At 46.8% G+C, this 17,859-nt stretch overlaps 1 protein-coding gene across 1 annotated transcript in view; it reads left to right on the top strand.

Moving 5' to 3' along the window:
- Positions 1 to 17,859, top strand: part of ADGRA1 (adhesion G protein-coupled receptor A1) — a 1,280,537-nt gene that overhangs the window by 1,147,186 nt on the left and 115,492 nt on the right. The gene's annotated exons all lie outside the window — the stretch shown is intronic.

Here is a 17,859-nt window from a genome sequence, read left to right as displayed (position 1 = left end):
TCCGAGAAGGCTGTCTACAAGATAACATCAAATATCATATAAAATCACAAAACTACCATAACGATAAGACTGTATAAACATTCCTCATATGTAGTACTGCTACACATATAACACATGCCAAGCATGGTTCCAATTCAGGGCCCTGATGCAAGAAACCATGAAGGCTCAACTGGCTCCCTCCAAGCCCAGGGCCCTTCCCACTGATCTCTTTATTCCTGTTCCCCTTTGATATGATCCTGCAGTGGGACACTTTCACATGTTCTGCTCATGGTAGCGGAACACCAGGGCCTGGTGGCAAGTGCATTTTTTTTTCATTTCTTATTTTTTACCATTTTATTTCTTTATTCTTTTACAATTGTATTTTTTATTATTTGTTTTTGTAGCAGCCACATCCCTTGCTGGGCGGCCTTGACTTATTGGGCTTACCAGTTACCTTCTCTTGTCCTGCTCTTCCACGTCTAGGGGTTCCCAGGGTAGATACCCAACTAATTGAACACCGACACAGATGAATTCCTTTAACAAAGGTTTTATTTTGCAGTAGTAACATCCAATAACACAGTCTCTTGTGGGAACAGAGGGCACGGGTGAAGAACTCAGGCACCTTTAAATGCAGGTCCAGCAAAGTCTCTAATTCCACCCAGAGAGTAGCCACTCGAAGCTGGGTACTTCAAGGCTGAACAGATCTCTATCCAGAGATCATGGCAGTCAGGACGTTGACTCAAAACCTGAAACCTTTTCCACAGTACCTGGCATGTTTCCCGTCTCCACAATGGTACTGGAAAAGTGAGAATTCATCAATGTCCTTCCCAACTCAGTAACCAGGCACTTCCCAGGATGCCACTTGCCGGCCCTCCTCCGAAGAGTCCTCCACTGGTCACTTCCATGAGCTGTGGTGCCTCTCCAAGCCAAGAGCACACCCGGACACCTTGAATCCTCCCTCAGTTACTGCACCCCGGAAAAGCAAGTTCCGAGACTCGGGAACAGATGGATCCCTACCCCAGACCAGATGGGTCCACCAGGGGCCTCTAACAGGAACATGTTGCGGGATGTCGAACACCCCTTGACCGGGACCCCTCACAGGGATACCCCGGTCCTGGAACCGGAACAGACCACATGGGTCTCACGAACTCCTCTCCTGAACACGTGACCCACACCTCTTAAGTACCCCTTCCCAGACTCCTCAGCGGACCCCGGCACTCCCACTGATTAGGTATCAGCCTTCTCGGAACCAAACATCCAACCAGGCTTGGTTCTGGCCTGTCACCTCACTGTTCACATGACCAGGCAGAACTTCCAAACACAGCCTGGCCAGACTGATGTTAAGGCCAACCTATGTAATTAACCCTCAGAACCCCTACTGTTCTGAGGCAAAAACTAAATTTACATGTGTATGACATTTTGTCAAAATGTCATCCGCTACATTTTACTATTTTTTTTTAGGAGCCCCACTGAGGAGGCTTTGGTAAAATATATCAGGGGTCTAAATAGACCTCTGATTTTTCAACTTTAAGACAGAGAAATGAGTTTGAGGACAATCCTCAGTATTCGTCTCTGCAGCCTCAGCTACACAGATTGAATGGACAGGAAAAGCTCGGTACAGAGCTGCCTGTTCATTCACAAACGGAAGCATAGTAAACACAGTTTATTATGCTTCAGTTAATAATGGACCTAGATCAATCAGTACTGATCACTTACTGTGTCCATTTGTTAAAGGAAGGGGCCGGTAAATACATATACATATATAAGTACATATTTACTGTCCCATTTCCCAATCTACAGCCTGATGCATGCCCCCCTGAAGTCAGCAGGAAAGGGGAGGGGGAAAGCTGGCAGCGCTGTGGGGGGGTGGTTGTGGGGACAGGGGAGCACACAGGAGCCTGGAGGCAGCTGGAAACAAGTAAAATGGACAGGAGGAGTGGTAAGGGCAGCATATAGAGGAACTGATGCCCTCAATTTTCTTTCTGCAGGCACTGATTGCCTGCAGGAGGAAAATGGAGGGCATCCGTTCCTCTATATTAAGCCCTACCACCCCTCCTATCCATGTGTACTGTACAAGGGAGCTACATGGGTCTCCTGGAGCACGGGGCAATTGCGACCACTGCTACCCCTATAGTTGCACCCTTGTTCTATTCTAAAGATTCTAGGAGGTATCCAGTTGAAAAAGAGAACTTACACTGAGCCTTTAAACTGTTATGTGTGCATGCAGCTGATAGCAGCTACAAATGAACTCTGCGCCACTTACTAAAATACCTTGTGATTAGGGATGAGCTTCGTGTTCGAGTCGAACGTACGTTCGACTCGAACATTGGCTGTTCGGGCGTTCGGCGAATTCCGAACGTTTGGGCCGTTCGCGTCAAAATTCGAGTGACGCGCGCGCGGACCACAATGCACTGCGGTGGCGCAGTGCATTGCTGCCCCATGATTGGCCAAGCATGCACTGTGACCCCGCATGCTTGGCCAATCGCAGCGCCGGCAGCGAGGAGAGCCATGATTGGCCACAGGCATCCTGCCTGTGGCCAATCATAGCTCAGGCTGTGTAGTGCACGCCCCACACTATATAAGGCCGCCTTTGAGGCGGCTTCGTGTAGTGTGTTACTTAGCATCTGAAGCAGTGGGTGTTCTGTGTACCTTCAACACAGTACACACCAATCGTTTTTGGCTGATTTCCTATCTTGCTGCTGTGTAGTGGTTGTTGTCTGTGCCCTGACTGCAGTATACACCACTATATTCACCTCACCTATATAGCTAGTGATCTAGCTTTAACCACTTAACAACTGCCCATTGCCGATTAACGGCTTCAGGGGGGTTGTTTAACTCTGAGAGGCCGTTAATTAACGGCCTCCCAGAATTCTGCTCTCGCGTGCCCCGAGGTGTGCGCACTCGAGAGCATCCGTGACCGCCGGGTCGCATCACGGATCACGGTAAACGGCCGCTCATAGCGGCCGTTTACCACGTGATTGCTCCGTCAAATGACGGAGTGATCACTTGGAAACAAACCCGCGTCATGTTCCTCCCTCCCCTCTCTGTACCGATCGGTACAGCGGAGGGGAAAGAGATCGGTGTCAGCAGCGATGTGGGCTGCATCTGCAGTGCCCACATCGCTGCTCACTGAATTTAACCCCTCAATTCCCTGCCAATACTCTGCAATACCAGTGCATACTCTGCAGTACCCTGCCATTACTCTGCAGTACCCCGCCATTACTCTGCAGTGCAGTACCCTGCCATTACTCTGCAGTGCAGTACCCTGCCATTACTCTGCAGTACCCCCCATTACTCTGCAGTAATCCCCATTACTCTGCAGTACCCGCCATTACTCTGCAGTACCCGCCATTACTCTGCAGTACCCGCCATTACTCTGCAGTACCCCCAATACTCTGCAGTACCCTGCCATTACTCTGCAGTGCAGTACCCTGCCATTACTCTGCAGTACCCCCCATTACTCTGCAGTAACCCCCATTACTCTGCAGTACCCCCCAATACTCTGCAGTACCCGCCATTACTCTGCAGTACCCGCCATTACTCTGCAGTACCCCGCCATTACTCTGCAGTACCCCCCATTACTCTGCAGTAACCCCCATTACTCTGCAGTACCCCCCAATACTCTGCAGTACCCGCCATTACTCTGCAGTACCCGCCATTACTCTGCAGTACCCTGCCATTACTCTGCAGTACCCCCCATTACTCTGCAGTAACCCCCATTACTCTGCAGTACCCCCCAATACTCTGCAGTACCCGCCATTACTCTGCAGTACCCGCAATTACTCTGCAGTACCCCCAATACTCTGCAGTACCCTGCCATTACTCTGCAGTACCCCCAATACTCTGCAGTACCCTGCCATTACTCTGTAGTACCCCCAATACTCAGCAGTACCCTGCTATTACTCTGTAGTACCCCGCCAATACGCAAGGAGACAGCAGCAAGTGAGATGAAAAAAGATGGACGACAAAACAAATTATGCAGGGCTGATAACCCTTCCCTATGTTTTCCAAAAAGCTTAAAGATAGTTTTTTTGACTGGAGCTACACTTTAAAAATGTACCGGTTGAAAATGACAAACAGATTCAACTTAACACAACAAACCTACACAGTCCCTGTCTTGTTTGCACCGCCTGTATACTGCTGTTCTGAGTATATAGGGCCTGGGGGCCACACGCATTTCCTTTTTTTAATATGGGTACGGGGTTCCCCTTAATATGCGTACAAGACCCAAATAGGCTGGTAATGGGCAGGGAGGGCTACCCATGCCATGTTTCTCAATGATTTTCAACCATATTGCAGGAACCAGATATAACATTAAAACCGCAAGCAGTTTTAAATGGTGTTACAGTGGTGTGAAAAAGTGTTTGCCCCCTTCCTCATTTCCTGTTCCTTTGCATGTTTGTCACACTTAAGTGTTTCGGAACATCAAACCAATTTAAACAATAGTCAAGGACAACACAAGTAAACACAAAATGCAATTTGTAAATGAAGGTGTTTATTATTAAAGGTGAAAAAAATCCAAACCATCATGGCCCTGTGTGAAAAAGTGATTGCCCCCCTTGTTAAAACATACTATAACTGTGGTTGTCCACACCTGAGTTCAATTTCTCTAGCCACACCCAGGCCTGATTATTGCCACACCTGTTCACAATCAAGGCATCACTTAAATAGGAGCTGCTTGACACAGTAAGGTCCACCAGAAGATCCTTAAAAGCTACACATCATGCCGAGACCCAAAGAAATTCAGGAACAATTGAGAAAGAAAGTAATTGAGATCTATCAGTCTGGAAAGGGTTATAAAGCCATTTCCAAAGCTTTGGGAATCCAGCGAACCACAGTGAGAGCCATTATCCACAAATGGCGAAGACATGGAACAGTGGTGAACCTTCCCAGGAGTGGCCGGCCGCCCAAAATTACCCCAAGAGTGCAGCGACGACTCATCCAAGAGGTCACAAAAGACCCCACAACAACATCCAAGGAACTGCAGGCCTCACTTGCCTCAGTTAAGGTCAGCGTTCATGCCTCCACCATCAGGAAAAGACTGGGCAAAAATGGCCTGCATGGCAGAGTTCCAAGGAGAAAACCACTGCTGAGCAAAAAGAACATCAAAGCTCGTCTCAATTTCTCCACAACACATCTTGATGATCCCCAAGACTTTTGGGACAACATTCTGTGGACCGATGAGACAAAAGTGGAACTCTTTGGAAGGTGTGTGTCCAAGTATATCTGGCGTAGAAGGAACACTGCATTTCATAAAAAGAACATTATACCAACAGTAAAATATGGTGGTGGTAGTGTGATGGTCTGGGGCTGTTTTGCTGCTTCAGGACCTGGAAGACTTGCCGTGATAAAAGGAACTATGAATTCTGCTGTCTACCAAGAGATCCTGAAGGAGAATGTCCGACCATCTGTTCGTGTACTCAAGCTGAAACGAACTTGGGTTCTGCAGCAGGACAATGATCCTAAACACACCAACAAGTCCACCACCGAATGGCTGAAGAAAAACAAAATGAAGACTTTGGAGTGGCCTAGCCAAAGTCCTGACCTGAATCCTATTGAGATGTTGTGGTATGACCTTAAAAAGGCCGTTCATGCTCGAAAACCCTCTAATGTAACTGAATTAGGACATTTCTGCAAAGATGAGTGGGCCAAAATTCCTCCAGGACGCTGTAAAAGCCTCATTGCACGTTATCGCAAACGCTTGGTTGCAGTTGTTGCTGCTAAGGGTGGCCCAACCAGTTATTAGGTTTAGGGGGCAATCACTTTTTCACACAGGGCCATGATGGTTTGGATTTTTTTTCACCTTTAATAATAAACACCTTCATTTACAAATTGCATTTTGTGTTTACTTGTGTTGTCCTTGACTATTGTTTAAATTGGTTTGATGTTCCGAAACACTTAAGTGTGACAAACATGCAAAGGAACAGGAAATGAGGAAGGGGGCAAACACTTTTTCACACCACTGTATTTCCGTTTAATGTCATTTTGTGCAGGGACTGTTCTAAACACGGGAAACACGTGGCACTTCACAGGCACACTACAGACACCCCCCAGGCACCATATTTAAAGGAATATTTCACTTTTTTTTTCACTTTAATCGTCATTAAAATCAGTGCTCCCGCCAAAACGGCAGTTTTTAAAACTTTTTTTTGCAGTGACCCATGTCCCCTGAGGCAGGAGGCAGGTCCCCAAACCCTTTTTAGGACACTATCTTGCATATTAGCCGTTAAAATTAGCACTTTCCAATTCGAACGTTCGAGTCCCATAGACTTCAATGGGGTTCTAACGTTCGTACCGAACGCGGGGGTCGTTCGCAAGTTCTGGTGCGAACCGAACCGGGGGGTGTTCGGCTCATCCCTACTTGTGATACTGATTATGGGTACTCTAATTATCAAACTAATATTGTGATAATTTTATAGCTGCTCCCTAGAAAGGATCTATAGTAAGAAACGTAATTCGCTGGGATTTGGTGACAATAGGGGCGCTTTTAAAAAAAAAAGAGGAAAAACCTCATATCTTAGACATTACATTAAATGAGTGAAAAATACTACAATAACACCCATACGTGATTGGAGTGGTATACCAACCCACTAAACATACAATAATAAGTTGGTACCTGGTCACGTTACCTGGTCACGTTCGTATACGCAAAATTCTTTTTGCCATGCCAGTGGCTACTGATCAAGGATGCATGCACTGTCCCATCACCATTTGAGGAGTCCACAAGGATGGTGACCAGTGACAATGCATGCATCAGTTACATTGTCACTCTAGTCTTCCTGTTGGAGCACACGCTTCGTGGAATAATGGACAGGACACTTGAGGCAGAACAGTGAGAGGAAGAGGACTTCCTTACCTTTCAAGGCCCACTTTATCCAGATAGCATTCCTGTGGGCCCGCCAAACACACAGGAAGAAGAGGAGTAAGAGGAGGATTGTGTCAGCAAGGAGGATAACACTCAGCAGCAGTCTTCAAGGGATGGTTTTCTGTCCCCAGAAACCCAAGGAGTTGTACGTGGCTATGAGGAGGTTGTTACAGATCATGTGATCCTGACCCAGAGGACTCAGAATCGAATGCCTCAGCAAAATTATGTTGCATGGCTGCCCTGATCCTGTGAAAGGACCTTAGGATTCGTGGTATCAATGAGAAGGGATCATTACTGGCTGGCAACCCTTCTTGAGCCACGTTACAAGGTTGCAGAACTCGCAGAGGATAAAATGGAAAATTGTATACTTACCTTTCCGTAATTTTCCTTTCCTGTCGCATCTTCATGGCAGCATACACTCTGGGTTGTGACTCCGCCCCCACAACCTGATAGGACCACATAGCTATAAGATGAAGATACGCCCCCCGCCCCGGTATTCTCTGTATATATGAATCACCTTTGTGGGTGGGATATTGTATGCTGCCATGAAGATGCGACAGGAAAGGAAAATTACGGAAAGGTAAGTATACAATTTTCCATTTTCCTGTCGCATCATGGCAGCATACACTCTGGGGATTAACTCGCAGACTGGGTGGGAGATGCAAAGGTAAACGTTTATTAGCAAGGAATAGAAGAGTTGGCTTGAATAATGGACTTTCCCAATTCTACTGTTGATAGCTGAGCTGAGTCCACCTTGTAGTGAGAGATAAAGGTGTTCCTGGAGGACCAAGTGGCCGCTCTGCAGATGGTTTCCACTGGGATCCTACAATACGCTGCCCAGGAGGTGACCACTGCTCTGGTGGAATGAGCCCTAAGGTCTTCAGGAATTTGCGACTCACTCAGCAAGTAGGCCTTCACCAACCAGGAGGCAATGGTTCGGGCCGAAGCTGCTTGACCTCTCCTAAGGCCATAGGGAATGATGAAGAGGTTCTCCGATCTTTTAAAGGATTTGGACAGGGAAAGATATTTTATGATTTTGCACCTTACATCCAGAGGATGAGGGTCACCCTGGTCTGTGTTAAGAGCTGGCAAGTTGATTTCCTGGTTGAAGTGAAAAGAGGATGCCACCTTTGGGATAAAGTGATCCAAGGGCCTTAGAACTACCCTGTCCGGATGAATGATCAGATACGGCTCCTTAATCAGTAATGCTTGCATCTCTGAAACTCTCTTCGCTGATGTGATTGCGACCAGGAAAGGTGACTTTTAGTGTCAGGTGCCAGAGGGAGATGTTTTCCAGCGGAAAACAGGGTTCTTTGGATAGTACCTCTAAGATGACTGATGGGTCCCATGTTGGAAAGGAAGGCTTCCTAGGTGGTCTTAGTTTAAGACAGGCCTTCTGAAATTGCATAACAAGGGGATCGTGAGCCCATTTAACCCCTGTCAGGGCGGATAGAGCTGACACCTGAACTTTCAGAGTACCAGAGCTAAGACCTTTGTCTAAGCCTGATTGCAGGAACTCTAGGATCAGAGGAGCCGAAAGGGAGGACAGATCCCGGCCAAGGTCCTGAGAGAAGACAACAAACTTCTCCCAGACCCTGCAGTAGGTGCAGTTGGTGGTAGGTTTTCTGGCCTGGAGCAGGGTATCAGCTACCTTCTGGGAGCAGCCCTGACATAGATACCTAGCCCTCTCAGCCCCCAAGCCATCAAGTACAGCTTCCCCGAATCTGGATGTAGTAGCTGGCCCTGGGAGAGCAAGTCGGCTGACAGGGAAGAGCAAGACGGTCTGCCGTGCTCAGTTGTAGGAGGGTGGTGAACCATGGCCTCCTGGGCCAAAAAGGAATCACCGCTATCACCAATGCCGTTGATCTCTTGAGCCTTAAGAGAAATCTCGCATCAGGGGAGTCAGAGGGCAGATATACCCGAGATGGAAGTTCCAGGGATGCTGGAGGCAGTCTGTCCCCTCCGCTAAGTGAAAGGGAAACCTCGACAGGAACCTTCGGCATTTGGAGTTTGCCAGAGTCGCAGCAAGGTCTATGTCTGGTTGACCCCAGGTCTGGCAGATGAGGGAGAAGGTCTGAGGGCTCAGGGACCACTCTTTGTTGAAGGCGAACTCCCTGCTGAGCGTGTCAGCTAAGATGTTCTCGAACCCCTGGATGCAAGTCGCCCTCAGGTCTGACAGGTTCAACTGTGCCCATTCAATCACAGGGAGAACTTCCCGCATCATGGAGGGACTCCTGGTCCCCCCCTGTCTGTTTATGTAGGCAACAGCAACCTTGTTGTCCATCCTTAAGAGGACCTGCTTCCCCCTTAAAAGGGAGCTGAAGGCCAGGAAAGCCTGTAAAGCCGCCCTCATCTCCAGCACATTCGATACCGAGTCCCGTACTTCGAAAGGCCAACGGCCCTGCGCTGCATGGGACTGGTAGTGGGCTCCCAAACCTTCTAGACTGGAATCCGTGGTCACTACCTCCTGAGGAGGGATGACTATGTGTTTGCAATTGTTTAAGTTGTGGGGACCACAACGCAATGAGCGCCTGACTGTCTCCGAGATCCGGATCGTCTGGGTCATGGATGAACCATCCCACTGATGTAGGAAGGAGTTCTGCAGAGGTCTGGTGTGCCACTGAGCCCAACGGACCATAGGAATTGTCGCTGATAGAAGCCTAGAAGGCTGAGGCATACTCTGGCCGACAGGGATCTTGCTAGAATGGCCTTCTTCACCTTCCGGACCAACAGGGAAGACTTCTCCAGAGGCAGCTGCACTGTATTCAACTGGGCTCCTAAGAAGATCATTCTCTGGGTGGGCCGAGTCTGGCTCTTCCCCCAGTTTATGTGCCATCCCAGATTCTGCAGAGTGGAGACGAGGATCTTTCGATGCTGTAACAGCGACTCCCGGCTGTCTGAGAGGAGGAGAATATCGTCCAGATAATGGTGGACTCGCAGCCCCCTCTCCCTCAGATGCGCGATAACGGGAAGAAGGACCTTTGTAAAGGTCCTGGGAGCCGCAGAAATTCCAAACGGAATACTTCAGAACTGAAAGTGTCTGTGGTTTAGTGAAAAACTGAGGAACTTTTGGAGTTCTGAATGGATAGGGATATGGAGGTAGGCACCCTGTAGATCTATGGAGAGCATCCAGTCCCCCAGATTTATGGCCTGGAGGATAGACTGTAGGCTCTCCATTTTGAATGCTTCTACCTGGATAGAGCGGTTTACGTTTAGATCCAGGACCGGACGTAGGTCCCCTGATTTCTTTTTTACTAGAAATAGAGGGGAATAGAACCCCCGACCTCTTTGGGATAGGGGCACCTCGGTAATTGCTTCCTTTTGGAGCAGATCCTGAACGTATCGGGTCAAGGCTAACCTCTTTTGCCGGGATGACGGGAGGTTTGTTGGGCAAAAATGGTCCCCCGGGGGAAGTCACCTGAATGACCATCTGTGCCCGACGCGAACGGTGGTTAACGCTTATTGTTTTCCCCCAGACCAGCGTGAACTTTGAGAGTCTGGCCCCCAGCACTGCTGGCTGGGCGGACGCACCTTCAACAGGACTTCTGGTCAGTAGATGCTGGGGTCCTGGGCTTCTGGGACGTCAGGAAGGACGTTTGAGGGGCCTTCCAGTTCCTTCTGTACTCCCTACCAGGCCTGTAGGACTTGGCATCCCTGTACCTGTCTGGGAGGTTACGCTTAAAGGGAGGAGGCCTCTGAAGCTTTGGCTTTCCCCCGAGGGGATAAGCCCTGATTTTCCGGCAGTGACCTTAGAAATAGCAGAGTCCAATTTTGCGCCGAAAAGGTTCTCACCATCATACGGGATGCAGCACCAATTGGACTTGGAAGCAGGATCTGCTGCCCAGGGTTTGAGCCAGAGAGCCCGTCTGGCCATTACCGAGGACAATATAGCCCTGGATGCGGACTTAATAGCATCCATAGATGCCTCTGCCACAAAATCCCCTGCAAGGCTTAGTTCTTGCAGGGCCCTTACTATCTGGTCCTGATCAGCGCCTTGGATACAAGCTTTTCTGTGCTTGCTGACCAACTGGCAATAGCCTTACCCACAGCTGCAAGAACCATTGCTGGCCTGCATACGCCTCCTGCTGCTAAGTAAGCTCTTTTGAGATCAGTATCGATCTTCCTATCCAGGACATCCTTGAATGACACAGCGTCCTCGATAGGGAGCGTAACGTGTCTGGCCACACGCATGAGGGATGCATCCACCACTGGCGGGGACAGGAGAGATTTAATTTTAGCCTCCTTTAGAGGATATAGTTTGGCAAGCCGATTGTTAAGACTTGCTTTCTTCTCGGGTCTCTGCCACTCGTCTCTGATAAGTTCCTCCAACTCATCAATGAAGGGGAAGGCTTCGGGTTCTCTCATCAGGTTCGGGAAATATTTTCTCCTTTTGGGTTGGGCCTCCTGTGGTTCCTCCCAGCTAATGGCCCCCTTCACTGACCTCACAAAAGGCTCTATTAGGGAGAAGTCAAAGCCCGCTGAAGCCTCTAGTTCTTCCTCATCTGAAGGAGAATCATTCTCTCTGGAAGTACTTGGGGGAGCCAGCGAAGCACCCCGTGGAGATAACTCCGTGTCGGGAGCGACACGTGGGGCAGAAGACTCTGAGCTCTCTGTGTTCTTGCCCTTTCTCTCTGGTGGCTTCTTCAAAGCACCGGCGGCATGCCAACATATCTGGAAGGGCTATGGCCCCGCATACCCAGCAGGTATTTTCATAAGGATGGGAGTGACGTGCTGGTGAATGGGGCCTCCGGTCAGGGGATCTTCTTCGGCGGGAATGGCTGCGCCTTGAACAAGACCTGGAGCGACTCCTTCTGCGACTCCCTTTCCCTGAGCGACTTCCTCCACCCGAATGGCTCCGCCTATGGCCAGAGCGGCTTCTTCTATGCGAGGAATCTCTGCGAGATGATCTTGCGGACCTGATGGGGCTAACCATTTAGGTAGCGCTAGTGCGTCCTGCTCTCTTTTTCGATCTTCTCTACTTACCAAACTCCTCCCCTCTTACCTATTATGCTGGTGGTGATCTGCTGGAGCAGTGGTCTCCATGGATAGGGAAACAGAGGAAGCCTGAAGACACAGGTAACACAAAAAGGTAAGGAAGATAAAGCCATAACAGAACCAAGAGGGGAATAGAGAGAAGAAAAATACGGGGAAGATACTTACCAAACAGAGAGGCAACACTGGGGTAGAAAAAAACAGAAATGCAGCAGTCATGAAATTCAGCTGAGCACAAAAAACAGGCAAAAAAGACATCTGCGTTAAAAAAGGCATCTTCCCCTTTTAAAATTGGAGCCGTGGTCATGTCCCGCCCGCACATGCTCAGTAGTGCCATGCGGCCGCCGGCGCCATCTTGGAAAAGGGAAAAGACATAGATAGACATACACAGGCTGCCCAAAGTGCACAGTGAGCATGTGCAAAGCGGCAGAGTGACCAGGAAGAGAGCTAAGGAAAAGGAAGTAAAATATGGCAGAAAGGCAACACTGGGGTAAAGGCACCAGACAACCTAAGGTGACAAGAGATACTGAAGGCAGAGAGTATGCTGTCAGGTTGCAGACAGAGTGACACCAGGGAGGAAGAGGAAACCGGAGACCACCGCAGGTACTAAGCCTGTTTAAGGCTTAAAGACCAATCTTTTTATTATATGCCTTCAGCCTATTTAAGGCTTACTTCCAACGGCTATAGAGGCAATGCTCTGTTTGCAGAGAAAAAGTATTCATACCCCTGAGATCACCAGAGTGGGGTTCCTTCCATTTAGCTTCCTTTAGAGGCTGTACCGGTAAGGACTTCCACCCAGAAGAGGCTAGAACCTGGCTGGGGCGAAGCGGTAAGAGGGTGATGATCCGTGCGGTCCCAACAGGTGAGGAAAAATAAGAGAATACCGGGGCGGGGGGCGTATCTTCATCTTATAGCTATGTGGTCCTATCAGGTTGTGGGGGCGGAGTCACAACCCAGAGTGTATGCTGCCATGATGCGACAGGAAAACATATTCTAGTGGACTTAAAGAAAGGTTTGTCTAATGCATTTCCAGACCCTGGGAGGTTACAATTTCCTGGTGCTGGACAACTTGTTGCTGAGGTTTTGTTCAGTCAGAGGAAGACTATGGAGAAGGTGGCCAGCTGGCCGATACCTTTAAACTATTTTTTTAGTCCTTAGCGCCAAGGTCTGATTGGTTCAAGCAACCATCACCAGCATCTGCATTACATGGTGCAGGAATATCTAGAGGCAAGAGCAGACTTGGAGACCTTTCCAACAGAGCATCCACTAGGGTACTGGGTCTTGAGGATGGACCACTGGCCAGAACTTGCTCAATATGCAATTGAGCTACTGGCGTGTCCTGCATGCAGCATTCTTTCTGAGCACACATTCAGTGCTGCTGGAGGGTTTGTAACAGATTATAGAATGCACCTGTGCACCGACTGATAGGCTCACATTAATGAAAAATGAATCGGTCTTGGATCAGCAGCTATCAAGGACCTGACACTGATGTAACTGATTGAATTTTCTATGGATGTGGGATCCCTTGAAGACTGCCTATGTTGACTATCCTTTTCCTCCTCAATCTTGATGATGCTAGCTTCCAACAATATTTTAGTTTAGGGCACCCCCACCACCACCCAAGGCCCAATTGTTCTGCCCCTGTTTAACAGGGCATGTAATTACAATTCTTTATATACTATTTCACAGCAGACCCCGTTCCTGCACTCACCAAGAGTAACTGTGAGGACTTACAGTTTTCTGGTACCACCAAGGCCCAATTTTCTGCAGAGTATATAGGGCAGGCCTTATAGTATATATACTGCTGTTCAGACTATATAGTGCCTGGGGAACCCCCACGCCATTTGTTTTTTTATTTGGGTGCAGGGTTTCCCTTAATATCCGCCCTCAAGGAGCCCACAATCCAAGGTCCCCATTCATATACTAGGGCCAATTTTGGACAGAAGCCAAATAACCTACCTGAGTACCCGGAGGAAACCCACGCAGGCCCCAGGAGAACATGCAATCTCCAGGCAGGTAGTGTCGTGATTGGGATTCGAACCAGCAACCCTTTTTACTGCTAGACAAGAGTGCTAACCACTACACCACTGTGCCGCTCACCTATATTGCTGGGATCCGACAATACATTACAGCCGTGATTAGTTTTAAATTACATTTTCTTCTTTAGAAATGTAATTTTGCTGTGGTATTGTTCTAAACACGGGAAAAATGCACAACTTTACAAGCATACTAAGGATACCCAACAGACACAATATATAAAGAAGCATTTAATTGTTCATGTTAAACTTTAAGCATTCTTGAAATCACTGCTCCCACAAAAACGGACGTTTTTAAAACTTTTTTTACATTGATACATGTCCCCTGGGTCAGGACCCGGGTCCCCAAACTTTTTATGGCAATAACTTGCATATAAGCCTTTAAAATTAGCACTTGATTTTTCAAGTTTGTGTCCCATAGACTTTAACAGTGTTTGAACACATTTTTTGCATGTTCTGCTGCAAACTGAACTGGGGGGTGTTTGGCTCATCCCTACCTCACAATATCTGACATGGAGCTGCAGACTGGGCATCAGGGTCATAAATAGTAAAAAGTAAAAAAAAATCTTCACTGGTGAAGACTAAAGATCTGGTGCCAAGAAGGAATGGTAGTGCAAACCCTGGGTCAGCTGGATTCAAGTAGTGGGGGGACAGTAACCTGGCATACTAACAGAGGGTTTAACCCTTTTCCACTTTGTCAAAACTAAAAAAGCCTACAATTCCAAGTTGTAAGGTGTTGCAAAGAGGAGTAATAATGTTCAAATTGCATGAAAGTACACACTAAGTATAGTCCAAACTTTTTTTTTTTTTTTGCTTTTGGATAGAGTAGAGAATGTTTTTACTGTCTCTCCTTTATCAGGGAGATTTGCCTTTTCTTCTTCTCTTTGGAGGTGCAATGGGAAGTAAAATTAAATCTCTAAAAAGTGGGAGGAGCATTATAGAGCACGTTATACATTGCTCATTGCATACACAAATCATTGCTATGACTTTCTGAATTTCATGGGGTTCCATGGAGAGAATGAGACAAATGAAAAATGTGTTCATCATGCCATCAGTCTGATTTGTTGTGTCAGGCCATAACCTAGAAACATGGCATCTAGAACATGAAAGCGGGTAGTGTGCAGGTAGTATGTATGAGGTCAGATTTACAGGACATGCTTCCACCCAGTACCACTGAGGTCAAAAAATGGTAATTTATAAAAAAAAAAAAATCTGACCTGTCAATATAAAACAAGGCAGCTCTTGTCTTGTCACATTCTCTGCTCAGCAGACTGAAGTCCTTTTGTTGCATCAGATGTCTAAAGGTGGTTATATGTGTAGCGATTTAAGATCAACTTAGATATGTGCAATCGCAAACAAGCAATCTTATCACTGATTGAAATATTGCACAATGCAACACACAGTATTGTTCTGCATTTTGCGCTTTACTGAAAATATCAAACATACATATGATCTATCAGTTATAAATATAAACAATCTGTTAGAATTGACACTTATCTGAATTTCGATCACTTTTCTAACACAAGCGTGGACATTTGATTGATCAGAAAAGATTGCCAAAATTCCATCAAAGATAATCTTTTTGGCAAGTCTACATCAATCTAGTGGTCATTAAATTGATCTGGAGAGTCTTTGTTTTAAAATTGTTATTGAATTTGATCAGTTTATTCACATGCTTAATTTATTTAATGATCAAATTAATTAGTAATTACATTAAGAGCATACAACATTTTATTCAGAAAAACACTTCATTTTTGTATTTATAAATGACCTTAGATTTACCATGTGTTGCATGGCTGAACCTGAAGTGTTATTCAGGTGACTATTGAGACCAGTACTGAAAGTGAGGGGAAGTCCAAAATTCAATAAGCATTTGTTCCAGTTACAACCTTTTTAGAGGGGATATCCCTCACTTTTTGGGTAGAGTAAGGGAGGGTTATAACCCTCGTTTTTTTTTGGCATCTGTACCCCACTGAGATTTACATTCACTTCTTGTCGGTCTCATAGCTAAAACAGGAATAGGAAGTTCCTGCAAATTAAGGTAATCCATTGGGAACCCCTAGGCCAGTGATGGCGAACCTTGGCACCCCAGATGTTTTGTAACTACATTTCCCATGATGCTCATTTAATCTGCAGAGTGTAGTTGAGCATCATGGGAAATGTAGTTCCAAAACATCTGGGGTGCCAAGGTTCGCCATCACTGCCCTAGGCCATTAGAATTAGTGTCTCCATTGGATGATTTCCCTGATGTTACTTTTCTGGGGACAACCCAAAAATTGGGATTTTCTTTTACTTTTAATGCCAATGGTTAACAGGACAAATAGAGAGGGTGAATCATCCTAACAGGGCAGAGACATCAATAAATATTTACAGGTGTTTTAATCCTCTAATCCAGGAATCTTCAAACTACGGCTCTCAAGCTGCTGCGGAACTCCCAGGAGGCATTGTAAAACTCTGACATTCACAGACATGACTAGGCATGATGGGATATGTAGTTCCTGAACAACTGGAGGGTTGTAGTTTGAAGACCCCTGCTCTAATCCCTCTTCACACATTCCAAAACTAAAGAAAACATTTTGCCAATATGTTATACTTACCTGCTCTATGCAGTGTTTTTTGCACACAGCAGCCCAGATCCTCCTTTTCTCGGGGCCCTCGCTGGCACTCCTGGGCCCTCCCTCCTGCCAAGTGCCCCCACAGCAAGCAGCTGCTATGGGAGCACCCAAGTCAAGCCGCTGCTCTGTGTTCCATCCAGATGCAAAGCAGCTTTTTGGCCATGCCTGCTCTCTCTCCTCAGGAGGGAGTGTCCTGGACAGCCGAGGCTCTTGTGCAACATTGCTGGATCGAGATGGGGCTCAATTAAGTATTAGGGGGACTGCTGCACACAGAAGGTTTTTTTTATCTATATGATAAAAGCCCTTCTGCCTTTAGAAACACTTTTAATTATACTTTAGGCTGACCCAGTGACACTATGCAAAAACATAGCTGGTTCATTTATTTTTTCTCCATTTCCTAAGCTCAGTGTGTCCTTCAAGTGAGTCACCAGGCCATTCTCAGAGACCAGCCTTTATCCTGGTTCTTTCCTGCAAGGGTCCTCCCCTTGGTAAATCTTCCTCCGTCACCAGGCAGGACAGCTTCAGGACTACTGCCAGTCGGAGTCCATAAGCTTATTCATCACCAGCAGGACAGCTTCAAAACCAAATCCAGCACCTGGTATGCCCACACAGGCTATTGGGCCTAACAGAAATGTTCTATTCAGCAGCACTTCCCAGGCCTTAGCCGGGGAAAAGCGAGTAAGCACAGGGCCTGTCCAAAATGTTTATATCCTCCCCCAGCATGAACTAGTAGCCTAAACATCCTACTGGGTTGGCTGAAGGAAATATAAATATTCATAACTCAGTCTCGTTTGTGAAATCTCATTATATTGCCAATGGTATCAGTGACACCTACCAGCAGCAGTGAGAAATCACAACCCCACTAAGCTTAGGGAAAGACCAAGTGAACAAAAAAAAAACTACACAATCAGTCTAGGATAACTACTACCCAGCCAAAAAATACATTTAGATAGCAGAACCCATTTAGGACAAGGGGGCTACATAAGCATCCAAAATACTTGATTTTTCTGTGAATTTACCTGCAATTTTTGAGGTTGGTGACAGGGTTCCTATAAGATTGCACTGCAAGCCTATAATGAAGACATGGGGAGAAGAAACAAAGTTCTACAGAGCAGAAATATTTGCAGTATGTATAGTTTATCTAGAAGGGATTGCATTTTTCTCTACAAAACTAGAGTTATTCCTAAATAAAATCAATATATTCATGCAGGCAGTAAGATATATATTTTTTCTCATATATAGTGCATAGCGTTCTTCCTGTTTACCGAGATTGTCACTTGCTGAAAGCTGTGTAAGAGCTTCCCCAATTTAGAATGTTTCTTTCTGCATCAGTGGAATGAACGATGGCCATGATAAATACAGTATTTAGTTT

Source organism: Lithobates pipiens, unplaced genomic scaffold (assembly GCF_037356315.1).
Source record: "Lithobates pipiens isolate NorthernLeopardFrog02 unplaced genomic scaffold, aLitPip1_a1.2 Scaffold_25, whole genome shotgun sequence".
Taxonomy (NCBI): Eukaryota; Metazoa; Chordata; class Amphibia; order Anura; family Ranidae; genus Lithobates; species Lithobates pipiens.
This window is presented reverse-complemented; position numbering and strand designations above follow the sequence as displayed.